Raw genomic sequence first — 14,626 nt, 5'->3', positions numbered from 1 at the left:
AGCCTGATGGGCTGACGTCTATGGGGTTGCACAGAGTCGGACACGACTGAAGTGACTTAGCAGTAGCAGCAGCAATATATATTAACTCCAAACTGCTAACTTATTGCTCCTCACACTTCCCCCTTTGGTACTCTTAAGTTTGTTTTCTATGGCTGTGGGTCTATTTCTATTTTGTATGTAAGTTCATTTGTGTCACTTTTTTTGGATTCTGCATATTAGTGACATCATATGATATTTGTCTTTGTGTGGCTTACTTCACTTAGTATGATAATCTCTAGATCCACCCATGTTGCAGCAAATGGCATTATTCCGCTCTTTTCATGGCTGAGTAATATTCCATTGTGTATATATATACCACATCTTCTTTATCCATTTATCTGTTGATGGACATTTAGGCTACTTCCATATCTTGGCTATTGTGAATACTTTGCAATGAATAGATATCTTTTACTCTGGTTTTCTCTGGATACACAAAAGTAGGATTGAAGGATCTTAGGGTAGCTATATTTTTGTTTTTTAAGGAACCTCCATATTGTTCTCCATAGAGACTGCACCAATTTACATTCCACCAACAGTGTAGAAGTCTTTTTCAAAGACTTGATTTCCTAAGATTCAGAAGTTTTCCAGTTAATAAGGAGGATTCCCATAGATGTGTGTACCTTGATCTCTAATCAAGCACCAATGCACAGGGAAGCAAAAAATCAAACTATGGAGTCTTTTGCTGGCTTATGCAACTGAATGATTGCACTCTCAGGAAAAGTGATTGCACTTCTGCATTCTCAGGAAAGAAGAAAAATGAACTCTCAAGTCTTCTTTTGCTGCAAAAATCATGACTTGCAGCATTATCCCATCTACAACATGAGAAGTGAAAATGTAGGCTTTAAGAGAATATATTTCCAATTGAATTTTATAGCCAAGTCATTACAAAATGTCCATTCTCTGGATAAGATGAAACTGATGACTTCCTGTTGGAATATTTTCCACACCCTTAATCCTGTTAATGAGAATTTGCAGAAAGCTAAAGTGGCAGGAGCCATGGATATATCTCATCTTCCCTTCATGTTTCACAAGCCTCCTTCTATCTGCTCCTTCCACACCTCTAATTTTGAGTATTGTAATCAATGTCTCCACAGCTGCTTGTATCTCAGGAAACATCTCTCCTAGATACCCCCAGGATTGTCTTCTTAGTAAACAAACCAGCTCGATCCTCTTCTAAGGCTGAAACAAACCTAACCAAACCAAGACAAAACAGAACTTCTGACAACTCCTGCTTCATTCACACGGGGAAGACTGTCATTCCCAGCCTGGCACACAGACCCTTGACATACAAGCCAAATCTTGTCTCCTTACCACCACCTACCACTTTTTTTCTGACTGTACAACCCTTAGTGCTAATTTCCTGTTTCTCATCAAGCACCGTTTTATCTTACATATATCTAAGTCTTTTTTATATAATTTTATTTATATATTTATTTGGCTATGCTGGGCCTTCATTGCTGTGTGAGGTTTTCTGTAATTGTGCAAAGTGGGGCTACTCTCTAGCTGAGGCGCACCAGCTTCTCATGGTGACTGCTTATCCTGTTGCTGAGCACAGACTGCAGAGTGTTTGGGCTTCAGTAGTTGCAGCAGTGGGCTCAGTAGTTTCAGCTCCTGGGCTCTAGAGCACAAGCTCAGTAGTTGCGGTGCACAGGCTTAGTTGCTCTGTGGCATGTGGGGTCTTCCTGGACCAGGGATCAAACCCAAGTCTCCTGCACTGGCAGGCAGATTTTTACCACTGAGCCACCAGGGAAGCCCTCATGTATCTAGTCTTAACATGCATTCTTCTCTCTGCCTGGATTGTCCTTTCCCTGATATTAACAAAATGTTTGAAAGAATAATTCAGAGTACAGAATCTCAGAGAGATTTCCATCTTGGGTTGACTTCAGGCTTTCTCCATGTACTTATCAGAGGCTGGCCATACATCTTTCTGCAGATCACACATTGTGTATGATGTCTAGTTTCCCCAACTTGCTGCTTCACCAGTCCTTGCTAAGTCGTGAGGTAAAAAAAAATGTCACAGATCTTGGATGAAAAATGCAGATTAAACTCTGTTCCACTTTTTGAATAAGGCAGCTTGGTTGAAGTCTCTAACCATCTAGATGAGATTGGGCAACTTGCTTAACAATATCAACCTCCATTTTCTCATCCATAAACTAGTAATAATGACATACTTCTCAAATAACTGTGGTGAGGATTGATGTTTGTAAACACTCAGCACTTTCTGGTATAAAGCAACTGTTCTGTAAATGAGTGATCAAGAGTTTAGGCCCTGGAGGCAGAGCACAGTTGTCCAAACTGGAAGTCCTGCCTTTTAGTGGCTGTGTGAACTTGACCAGTGAAGCCCTTTTAAACCCAATTTCTCCATATATTAAAATGAGAGTGAGATGCTTGCGCTTAGTTTGGGATTATGCATATAGATACACTACACTAGAATATTGTTGAGTAGAAGCTACAGGATGCACAGTGTATGTAGTCCTCCATGTGTTAAATCACACCACCTTCACAAAGCCTGTGCTCAGTATTGTTAACTCTTAATAGCACCAGTTGTTGCTATCATCATTATCGTCATCACCAACATGATCATCCTCATTTTCATCATGCTCAGCATCATCATGGTTATCATCATCACTACCGTCATCACCCTCATCACCATCACCATCATTCTCACCTCTGCCATCATCATCACAGTTATCACAGATATCATCACCATCCATCATCATCATCCTAGTGGTCCTCACACACTCACACTGACTCCTACTTGGCGCATTCCTGTCTAGTCATATCCACTCCTCAGCTCCTTACAATACCTTAGTTATGACACTTTGGTAATGTGCTCACAAGCCCCTTAGAATCCAGCCTCTGCTCTCCAGGCATGACAAGGACAGTTTGAAAGAAGCCTGATCACTCATGATATCATTTCTTCACATTAGGAGAACTGATTGAGCTCATTGTGTTCAGCTCACTCTTCTCAAAATCACCCACAAAAAAAAAAAAAAAATCTTATGAAATGTTCTGGAAAATGTTTAAAATTAGAATCTATCCTTGATCAAAACTTTGAGAAAAATCATAGTATACATAATTCTTTAGATACATAGTAATTCATTTTAGCATATTAAAGAACTAGATAATTACCACAGTAAACTAATTAATATATTTAACTAATGTAAGTCTGCTGATCTGTGTAATCAGCTAATCCACAAATCTATGACTACAGAAAATTTCCCTGTGTTTGTGTGCATGCGTATATAGGTGGCCTATGCAATCGGAAGTGTTGTGTAAATGCCTTCCTCTTTCCATGTATTCATTTGTGTGTCTGTGCACATGTGCGGTGTGCTAGATGCCTCTCCTTTCTGTTTGTGTGTGTTTATTAAACGTGTAAAGATGTGCCATATGCCTACAAGTGTGCGCATGTACAATGAATGAAAAGAATGTGCTGTGTGCCTTCTTTTGGTGTATGCATGTGGGGGTGCATATGTGTGCTGTGCTACATGGGTTCTCCTTTCTGTGTTTGTGTGTGTGTGTGTGTGTGTCTGAAGCAATGAGAGGATGTACCAAATTTTTTTGCCTATGAAATTTCTCCCACCTTAGCCTTCTGCTTTTCGAGTTTTGAGTTCCTTTCCTTTTCCTAATTATTTACTATTATATCAGCATTTCTATAGTTTCTGTCTCTTTCCATATTTTTCCTCTACTCTATAAGAAAAAGGAAAGTACCAGAAGGCAAAGGGGTGGTACAATACATTGTATGGCCACTGGTTTTCACTTATCTTTTTCCATTCTGTGGGGTAACCTGGTGCTAGGTCTGCTGCTGCATCAATACCAGTTATAGCAGGTCTTCCCCCATGCCTCTTGCCCCTTAAATATTGTTGAAATGTCCCCCTCCTCAGAAAATGAGCATGGGCTCATCTCACACCCATCTTCACATGGATGACCTTAGCCCCTTAGATGTCAGGCTCATGGACTCCAGGCTAAGATAGATGGATGACAATCACCATCTTAACCCCTGAATCCTTAAAGTTAGCACCACATCTGGCAGAGAGTCACGCCAATGAATGTTGAAAGAATAAATGAATTAATCAGGATAGCTCACCGAGGGCCTGTTTATTTTTAAGACCATGTGGTATGTTTTCAGTCAGCAACATGTTCAACAGCAAAGGACAAACTTGTCCCAAGCCCCTGGTGTACTTTCTTTTATCCCCTTTCTAAAGGTTATTATTTTCATACATTCATCCTGCTTTCCTCTAGAAAGTAAGTCTCCACCTTTAAGAGTCATTATGTACAGTTGTGCAGATTGTGCACTGTTATTAAGCAGAGTGTCCGGCCAAGGGGAGTGAGAGTTGAAACTCGAGTTTGCACATTGGAACAGGGTAGGGTCTGCCATGAAAAAGCACCATGTGTTTGCAGTTATGTGTTCCCAGAGGGGATGCTTTTTATTTTTCACTCAAAGAAGTAGTGTGGATTAGTGGTGAGCCTCCCACGGGCTACATGAATCCCTGGGGGTACTTCTTCCCTAAAATCTAGGTCAAGAGTTGAAGAGGATGGACATATGCCACCTTTTTAATTATGATTTACTGTGTGGATCACAGTGGGAAACATTCTGGAGAGAACATAAGCAACAGACATTAGATTTGACTATACTGAGTCTCATAAAACCCTTTCCTACAGTGGCCACAGAGTGGCTGAGATGCAGATGTGTGCTGACAACCGAGAAACAGAAGGATGAAGAAGAAACCAGGAGCACAGTTGGAGGCATTGGCCCGCATGTAGTCCCAGCTGACTCATGGGAGTGAAGTTTTCTAGAAGGATAGAAGTTGTACCCAGTGGCCACCTGCAACCCTCCTCCTATCAGGAGCCCATGGTATCTGTTAGTTGTTTTCTTCCATCTCCAAGTGAAGAGTCCTCCTGCCCTTCTGCCTGCTATCCCTTCTTCCCTGACATGGAGGTCTTGCCCCATTACAGATTTTCTCTGGCCCTTGTCATAAAGAGACCCCAATAACAAACAGGTAGAAACCCTATTCACGTGACCCCTGGTCTCAGAGGAGTAATGCGTATCTGCAGAGGTCTCTGATCAGAAAACATTTTTGACTGCTTGTCTCACCTGTTGCCCTAGAAAGGTCTCTCTCAGGTGGGACCCACCCGGAAGGCTACCATTGTTACGTGTACCAGTACACTCCAGGCATTGAGTCGGGCGCTTGGCCTGCAGAATTTCTTCATTTGTCACCAAGTCTCCAGCATAGCAGGCAGATTCTCTACCATCTGAGCCACCAGGAAAGCCTCATTTGTCACCACAACCCTCCGCTAAGTTACTATACATCTCTGCATCATAAAGGAAAACAAAAGCAAGAAAACCACCCATGTTGTAGGAGTGTAATTACAAGGAGGAGTACTGCGTAAAAACACTCAGCAGGGCACCTAGAGTACACCGAGCACCAGGTCAGTGAGTCATTGGGTTTGTTTGTTGTGAAAACCGCCTCTGCAAAGATGCAAACACATAACACAGACATTGGGCCTTATGCAGACAATGGTGAGAAATTGTTCTTTGCTGGACGAGTTAGGCTGAAATGATTTTTTAATATTCCATCCTTGTGGCCAAATCCTACTTGCTGGGTTAACTTTTGAAATTTAGAACAAATTGTCATCTAGTAAGTTAAAATGATCTCAGCCTGAGTGTGTTTCCTGCTGTTAGTTCACTCGGAATGTTCTGGGCTGTGTGTCAAATGCATTCTCATTGTGTGACTGCCAGAGGGGGGAAAATGCCCATTGTCTTGGCTATTGCTATTTTTATTTAAATTGCAGTCCAACTTTTAGAAAGTCTTGATGATCATAAATGTGAAATGGTGGGTAAGGTACTCTTGAAAAAAGATATACTGTTTTCATTAAAAGAAAACAATACATGTTCATAAGGGCACATAAAAGCAAAAACCATTCTCCTATAAGCCTTTTTCTAAAACAGAACCACTTCTAAATTTTTGAGTTTTTAAAATCTAGCCATATAGACAGATAGGTAGATAAACAATAAATAGACAAACAAGATTGGATATCCATGTAAATGAGTGAATAGAAATAGATATAGATATATACTAGATATATATACACATATATACCTAACTTGCAATATATAATTGGAGTTGTGTGTGTGTATATATATGGGGAAGGAAACGGCAACCCACTCCAGTACTCTTGCCTGGAAAATCCCATGGACAGAGGATCCTGGTAGGCTACAGTCCATGGGGTCATAAAGAGTCAGACACGACTGAGTGACTTGTATATATATACATACACATATATATATCTATTGTCAACATTATGTGTGTATACATGCAGAAACACAAACAAATGATATCTGGAGATAAATAGATATACTGATCATACTGTTGTGAATCTGCTTTTTAAGCTTAATACTCTAGCAAAAACAATATTTTGTATTTTACAATGATTTTGTGATTATCATTTTAATAACTGCAATAATAAATGCAATTAAAAAAGTATATTTCATAGGTTGCCAGATCATAGTTCAAATGTCATTTTTTCTGTGGCTGGAATTTGAGATTGTTTCCCAGTCAAGGTTTGTATAAAGATTGCAGGAGTAACATCGTTTGCACAAATGCTTATTCATTGTTTCTCTCTAGGACATATTTCTGGATCAAAGAGTATGGCTACTTTGGAAGGATTTGAGATATATCATAATAAACATCACTTAATTGTTTATTTCATTGTTATTAATTTGGTTTGATTAATATTCCCACCAGTGTATTTATACTTTATTTCCCTGAATTCTCCCAAATGCAATTATCACAATGTTCAAATGAGAATGTTTTTATTTTGAAAATAATAGTATACATTCAATAGGGTTTGAAGTGTACCACAGAGCAGATAAACAATCAAGAAAGACTTCAAACTGTTACATGTAAGCCATTTTTAAGCATTAAGGTCACTAAGGTTGCTGTCACTGTTTAGTCACTAAGATGTGTTCAACTCTTTGCAACCCCATGGACCACAACCCACCAGGCTCATCTGTCCATGGGATTTCCCAAGCAAGAATACTAGAGTGGGTTGCCATTTCCTTCTCCAGGGGATCTTCCTGACCTGGGGTTCAAACATGTGTCTTCTACACTGGCAGGCAGATTCTTTACTACTGAGCCACCTGGGAAGCCCCCAACTAAGGTATGGGGGGCTTTTACTCATTCACTCAAGGAGGTTACAGTACTGAGAGGAGGGTGCTGGCATGACTGCACCCCATAAAAAAGGGGGTCCACAGTCCCCATGAATGTCATGGTCTCTGCAAGTGAGGAGGACCAGAGAACATGCCTCAAAAGAGCTGAGACTCCAGTGGGACTGAAGAATGTGACAAGAAAAGCAGTCACCTGCAGAAGAGTTCGTGGAGAGCAGTGCTTGGCAAGCAGGGGCCCAGGGGGTACCTTTGATAGCTGAAGGTGAAGATGGGTGGCTGAGAGACCAGCATACCTGGTGGAGGTGAGGGACTCTGTCGTGTCGGCCACACGGAACCTTGGGAGGAGTATGAGATGGGCAGGGAGGACACCTGTGAGTTGTGGGGGATTCACAACCTTGCCTCGGGAGTGGGTGAGGGCAAAACCCCAGGGGAAGATATCAGGAGACCCTGAAAGAGCAGTGGCCACAGGGTGAGCTTTAACTAAAAGAGCACTGTGGCCGTAGAAACAAATCCCCCATTCAAACTGTGGAGGAAAGAACCAATAGAAGTTGGTGAATGAGTGCACCCTGGCAGGGCCAAGAGGTGCAGGTTTGAGTCAGGTGGGGTTGGAGCCACACCAGGTCTCAGCACCGGGAACTGGTCTGTGTTAGTGACCTACAGGCAGATGACCCAAGTATTCTTTCACTCTGTATGGACATGAGTCTTCCTAATATTTCCACATAGCGTCAGCTAAATGGTACCGCTAGAAGCTCCAGAAAACCCTGCCCTCTTACTTCCCTAATCTGACAATATGTGTTCTCTAAGGTGAGGTTGAGAGGTTGCTTGGTGAGTCATATCCAGCTCATTAAAAACAGCAAAAAAAGAAAAATATTTAAGCAGAAATGCTGTGGGAAACTTCAGAGACTTCTCTTTATAATGATGATGGTATGAAGGTGCTTCCCTTCCCCTTCCTTCTTAATTGGCCCAGAATATAGCTGATGTGATGGTTGGAGCTCTAGCAGCCATGTTAGATCATGAGATGGCCTTAGAATGGAAGCCACAGGCTGAGGATGATGGAGACTTGCTTCCTAAAGGCACCATGGAACCACCACATCAGCTCGTCTCTGCCACTTTTACTTTGGGTCTTTATGTTTCTGTTTATTTAAAAAATAAAATTCAAGCTAATTTCCTTCATATTTATTAAATAAGTTCTTAGAAAATGAAAAACAAAAAAAACAGCAGTCCCAGGCTTCCCTGGTAGCTCAGTGGTAAAGAATCCGCCTGCCAATGCAGGAGACGTGGGTTCAGTCCCTAGTTCAGGAAGATCCCACATGCCACGGAGCAACAAAGACTGTGCACCACCATGACTGAACCTGTGCTCTAGAGCCCATGAGCCACAACCACTGAAACACACACATCCTAGAGCCTGTGCTCCATAACAAAAGAAGGCACCACCATGAGAAGCCCCCTCCCTGCAACTAGAGAGTAGCCCCCACTCACTGAAACTAAATTTTTTTAAAAAAGAACAGCGGTCCCAACGCCCAAACTCGGACCTCAGTCACCTCACTGTGACCAGCTCTGCAGGCCACCTCTGTGTGCCAGGGAGACAGGAAACAGGGGCATCTCCAAGGAAAAGAGGGAAGTTCCTTCCAAGAGGAGCTGGTCAGCAGTATACCTGAAGGGTCTGGGGCAGCAAGAAGGCAACTCCAGGAAGCAGAAGTTCCAAATCCACCCCAGGAAAAGATGACCAGGCCCTGGTGGAGAATAGCCCAAGGTGATGTTCTCTAGCCTGAACCAAAATAAATACCAAAATTCACAAAATATTTAAAATGTGGCCAAGTAAGAGGCCAAGCATGATATCTGAAATGACTTGCACTTGTTGTTTCCCTGAGCAAGTCTTGTGTTTCTGCTGTAGGATGATTGTATCCTGATAGCCTAAAGAACCCACCTGCCAATGCAGGAGATATAAGAGATGCAGGTTCGATCCCTGGATTGGGAAGATCACCTGGAGGAGGGCATGGCAACCCACTCTAGTATTCTTGCCTGGAGAATCCCTAGGACAGAAGACTCTGGCAGTCTACAGTCCACAGGGTCACAAAGAGTGGATATGACTGAAGCGACTTAGCACACACGCAGACAGCCTAAAACTAGCTTGCACAGTCATTAACAGGACCCCCAAATGCAGAATAGTTGTGGGGAGCAACTGTTTTTAGAGACTATCCAATTTGTGACACTGTTGCCACTAGAATGAGCAGCTCTTTTTCTTCCCAAATAGCTCTGCTGAGGATAGGTGTAGGGTTCTGGCTTGTGTGACCCATGCTCTGGTGCTTGTAAGTACCTGGCCTCCAGTGCCTTGTCTCAGGGCTGCTCAGGAGCTTTTTTTTTTTTTTTTTTTGCACTTGACCCCAGGAGTACTGTGCTTGTTCACGAATATATCCATATATCTCTGTGGACAGAATGAGAAAACACACAGCCAGGCAGTCAGTCTTGAGCCCCTTTCTCTGCCATATGGGGGGGGAGTGGGGCTCATGCATTGGATGTTTCAGACTTTACATGAGAGAGGAGGGGGAGGTCTGGCAGGCACAAAGACTAGCCTTTAGCCAGACAGAGAAGGAGGAATTAAAGGAGTAGACTCTTTTATGAGTAGTGGTGGGGAAATTGAGAATATTCTAGAGTTAGAAAATTCACAGTGCTCTGAAATAAGACAGAGATCCATCCAGGGGGCACCAACCACTGTGCATCTGCCTGGAATGCTTGTAGAAGAGGACCTGGAGTGACACCAAAAAAATAACATAGAGAATTCAGAAACACGAATTGGACACTCCTATTCTTTCAAAATTTTATATACATACATACACACACACGGGTTTCCCTGATGGCTCAGATGGTAAAGAATCTGCCTGCAATGCGGGAACCCTGGGTTCAATCCCTGGGTTGGGAAGATCCCCTGGAGGAGGGCGTGGCAACCCACTCCAGTATTCTTGCCTGGAGAATCCCCCCGGACAGAGGAGCCTGGTGGGCTACAGTCCATGGGGTCGCAAAGAGTCAGACACGACTGAGCGACTAAGCACACACATACACACACATAGATGCATACACACACGAGAAAATGTGCACACAAACACATACACAAGCATATACACAGATACACACATACACAAACATACATGCATACACACACACATACAAACATAAATACATACATACATGTTTAGGTGCTATGTCGTTTCAGTCGTGTCCAACTCTTTGCGACCCTATGGACTGTAGCCTGTCAGACTCCTCTGTCCATGAGATTCTCCAGACAAGAATATTGGAGTGGGTTGCCATGCCCTCCTCCAGGGGATCTTCCTGACCCAGGGATCAAACCCACATCTCTTATGTCTTCTGCATTAGCAGGCAGGTTCTTTCCCACTGGCACCACCCAGGAAGCCAAATTTATACACATGCATACACACAAATAATGCACACTAAGCACAAGCCTGCATACAAACACTTACACACGTACAAACACTGACATGTCAACACATGCATGGGTACATGCAAATACACACATGTATGTATTTGTACACCTGTTCTCCTACTGGGGTCAAGATGACTGATGCTCCTTAGAAATTAGTCAGGGGACAATCACAGTAACATGTCTGTACCTTCAAGTCTCTCAGCACCATTTCCACTGAACTCCAGTTCAGACCAATAGCAGGTGGGGATACCTGCCACAGAGGCTGGGGCCCACGGCTCTATGGGCGTCTCGGGTCTGTCACTCTGGGTCATGCGCCCAGTCCTTCTCCTGTCAAGGGGGTGGCAGTGTAGCTTATTTCACTTGGCTGTTTGAAAGCCCAACAAGACAACCGGTAGAATTTCCCTAGAAAATGTAATGATTTTGAGCAATCATTCAGCTGTGCATATTTGATGAATCGACATGTTTTGGGCATTTAGGTATCAGGCACTATATCAGTTATTTTTATAAATAATCACAAAAAGCAAGCCATTGGAATAATATATCACCATACAAAAAGACCTATTTGGAGCAAAACGTAGGACAGGATGGAAGATATCAAACCCTCATTTCCCTGAGAAAATAAGAGGCAGTCAGCCTGTGTTCAGGGAAGGGTGCCACGTGGATCATTAGTGATGAGGCCTATGTCCCAAAGTCTGGACCCTTTGACTTGGGGGCCAGTGCTCCCTTGACCAGACCCCCCAGCTTTCTGCTTCCCAGAAACCCCTGGGAGGCAGAGGCAGATACTGAAGGTCGCCTAGGAGCATATGAGAAATAAACATGGCAAGTTTCCCAGGTTCATGGGCTCCCCGCCAGGCCCTGGCAGCAGGCAAAAGTGCAAGGGTGTCCCTGGCTCTGAGAAGTTCATCAACAGGGGCAAGGAGAAGGAGCACTTAGCTCTATTTCCCTGCAATTCCTATGAGAAATAAACCAAATCATATATTCATATAGGATGACCAAGGAGGGCAACCTATCATCTAAGTGATGCAATGAGGCACCATCTTCTACAGCTTCAGTTTTTCTAGCCGCACCAGGATACAGGAGCCTGAGGCACAAACACCCACACAGGCCTCTCCTCTTGTCAAGAGCAAGGCAATAGAATGCAGCCAGGTGCAGCTCCTGGAGTTGTGCTCTCCTGATCCCGCTAATGAGTTTGGACCCGAGATTTCACCTCTCACTTTCCACCTAGGTGTCACTGGAGGCTCCCAAGCCTGTTTCCTCACTTGCAAAGGAAGGATGGCAATTGCAGTATCCTTGATGTCCTTGAGGGATAAATGAGATGACACAGAACATGCTTGGGTCCTAGCCGCACTCAATGTTGGGCCTGCCATCCTTATGACTCCATGATGCCTGTCTAGGAAAGATGCCAAGCTGGCTCAGAGACACCAGATTGCAAGGCAATCCTAAATCCAGGGACCAGTACAAGATGGAATTCAGGAGTCAAAGAGACCGAGGTTCAGACTAAGGAAGACGTGGAAACAGACAGACAGGATTTTGAATTCATGTGAGAAGGCAAGGAGCTCGAACACAATGGAACATGAATTTACTCTACACTGGGATGATGATCGAGCTTAATGTTTCTGAGGCAGAGAGAGGAAAAATGCTCCCAACCCTTGCCCTATGTTCAATGGTATTTAGTAACCAAATTAAATTCTATAACAGAAAAAAAGTTCTTGAAATGCTTATAATCAGAAAGAAAATTCTGCTCCAACACTTGCAGCAAAATGTATGCTTCTATCTAGCAAATTTTCAGCCCCTTTGGGGCAGGAAAGAAGGGTGTAGCAGTTGAGTGGTCAGGGACCCCAAATGCTTTTGCTGATAAGACAGAAAAAGACCTCAGCCATTATAGGAGCAGGTGAACTTTTCACTTGCCTCCCTGGTGCTTAGTGCAGGGCCTCCATAGCTGCCAAATTCTTGCCCACTTGGATGACAAAGAGGAAGGCAAATCAGAGGGAAGGGCTAGATGTTCGGGCAAGATTTGAGCATAGTAATGAGATGAACACTCAAGTCCCCCTCGGAATCAGGAAAATCAGATTGAAATCCACTTTATAATATATATTCAGACAGGTAAGATATTAGGTCCCTGTGTAGAAGCAAACATGTGAAGGAAGGAAGCTGAGCTCTGATCACAGGTTGGACTGACCAGGGTCTCAGGCGTGGAGAAGTCAGTTGGCAGCACAGTCAGAAGCACACAGAACCTCCCTGAACTGTAGAGCTTGCAGAAGGGGCGGGGCATGTCTGTGTTTTTACTACTGTATATGCTCAAATGTTCACAATGCTTAAATGGTAATAAAATAATGTTTAATACGTAATTCTTACAGTGACTCTGGAAGAGAGCTGGTTCCGCCGTCATGAACTAACCTGGGAGGAGCTGGGTCTCAGCAAAGCTGTGTAGATTTCCATTTCCCACGGGAACCAGTCCCTTTCAAGGCAAGGAGCTCAGCATCCAGGATCCTCAAGAAGCACCCAGTAAAGTTGAAAAAAAAATCAATAAACAATCTATAATAGGAATAGAAAAGAGTTTTATTTGACCCAAACCCAGGATGACAGGCCAGGAGACACCTTCCCAGGCAACTCTGAGGAACTGCTCTGGAGAAGCATAATTTTCAGCAGTTTTCTGTCTTGTCAGACCAAAAAACATCACATAAGTCAAGGGCACATCTCTTTGAGGTTTCAAAAACACAGATCATCATGTACACAGTGGGTCAGTATGGCCTTGGCACCTCAGAAGGAAGTCTCATCATCAAAGGAGGACCATTATTGGCACCACAGGAAGGGAGTCTTCAGTTTTTACTTCTAACATGAACATTCTTTCTGATCAATACCCCCCTCTTCTCTAATAATTAAAGCAGATGTACAATGTATGTTTGATAGGCCACAAACAGGCTGTTCTAGTTAGTATAAAATTCAAGGTAACCCAAGAGTAAGCCAAGATGACAGCCTCTTTCCTCAATATGTGAGCATTTCTTTTAACAATATGAAGTTAGCTTCAAGAGATTAGGTGAGAAATAGGACTTCTTTGGTGGCACAATGGATAAGAATTCACCTGCCAAGGCAGGAGCCATGGGTTTATTCCCTGGACTTGGAAGATTCCACATGCCACAGGGCAGCTAAGCCTGCGTGCTGTGATTACCGAGTCCACGTGCTGCAACTACTGAAGCCTGTGCGCTCAGAGCCTGCGCTCCATAACAAGAGAAGGCATCACAATTAGAAGCCTGTGCACCTCAACAAGGGGGAGCCCCCGCTCACCACAATTAGAGAAAGCCTGCATGCAGCAAAGAAGACCCAACACAACCAAAACAAATAAATAACTTAAAAAAGAGAGAGAGAGACTAGATGAGAAATGGTTAGCAACTGTGGGCAGAAAATGTGTCAGTCACACTAAAGGGACTGGACTTTGAGAGACCGGAGCCCAAGCTTGGTCTAAGCAGAGGTTTGGAGGAGCCTGCCGGCTTCCTTGTCCTCTGTGCTTGCGGCCACAACTTGTCCTGGGTAAGCGCCCAGTGTCCTTTACCAAAAAATATGTAAAGGGGCCCATCTTCCATGAAAGCAATTCACAAAAGAAATAGGAGTTTCAAAATATACTCAGAGGCCAAGTAAGGTTGTCCCCGTTGTGCCCCTAAAGGGTTATTTAAAGTTTCCCGTGCTCAGTCTGTGTGCATCCAGCAAGCTGTAACTTCTTGGCTGAGCTCAGGCTGAACTGATAGGAACTCCTGGCTGAAAGATTAACAAGATATTTACACTCATTTTCACAGGGGAACCTCAACAAGGGTGGTTAGCAAATGATTTGTTTGGCTTTCTGGACTGAACCCCAGGAAAGTACATAAAAATGCTAATTAGATGTTAAGAGAACACAAAGAATCCTTGAGAAATCATTGAGGTGGTCACCCTACTTTGGCAAAGCCTCAGAAGCAGTAGATAAGTCTGCCTTATAAAAGAGAACC

The sequence above is a fragment of the Cervus canadensis genome, chromosome 3 (genome assembly GCF_019320065.1).
Source record: "Cervus canadensis isolate Bull #8, Minnesota chromosome 3, ASM1932006v1, whole genome shotgun sequence".
NCBI classification, from domain to species: Eukaryota; Metazoa; Chordata; class Mammalia; order Artiodactyla; family Cervidae; genus Cervus; species Cervus canadensis.
The sequence above is the reverse complement of the archived record's forward strand: the minus strand, read 5'-3'. Positions refer to the sequence as shown.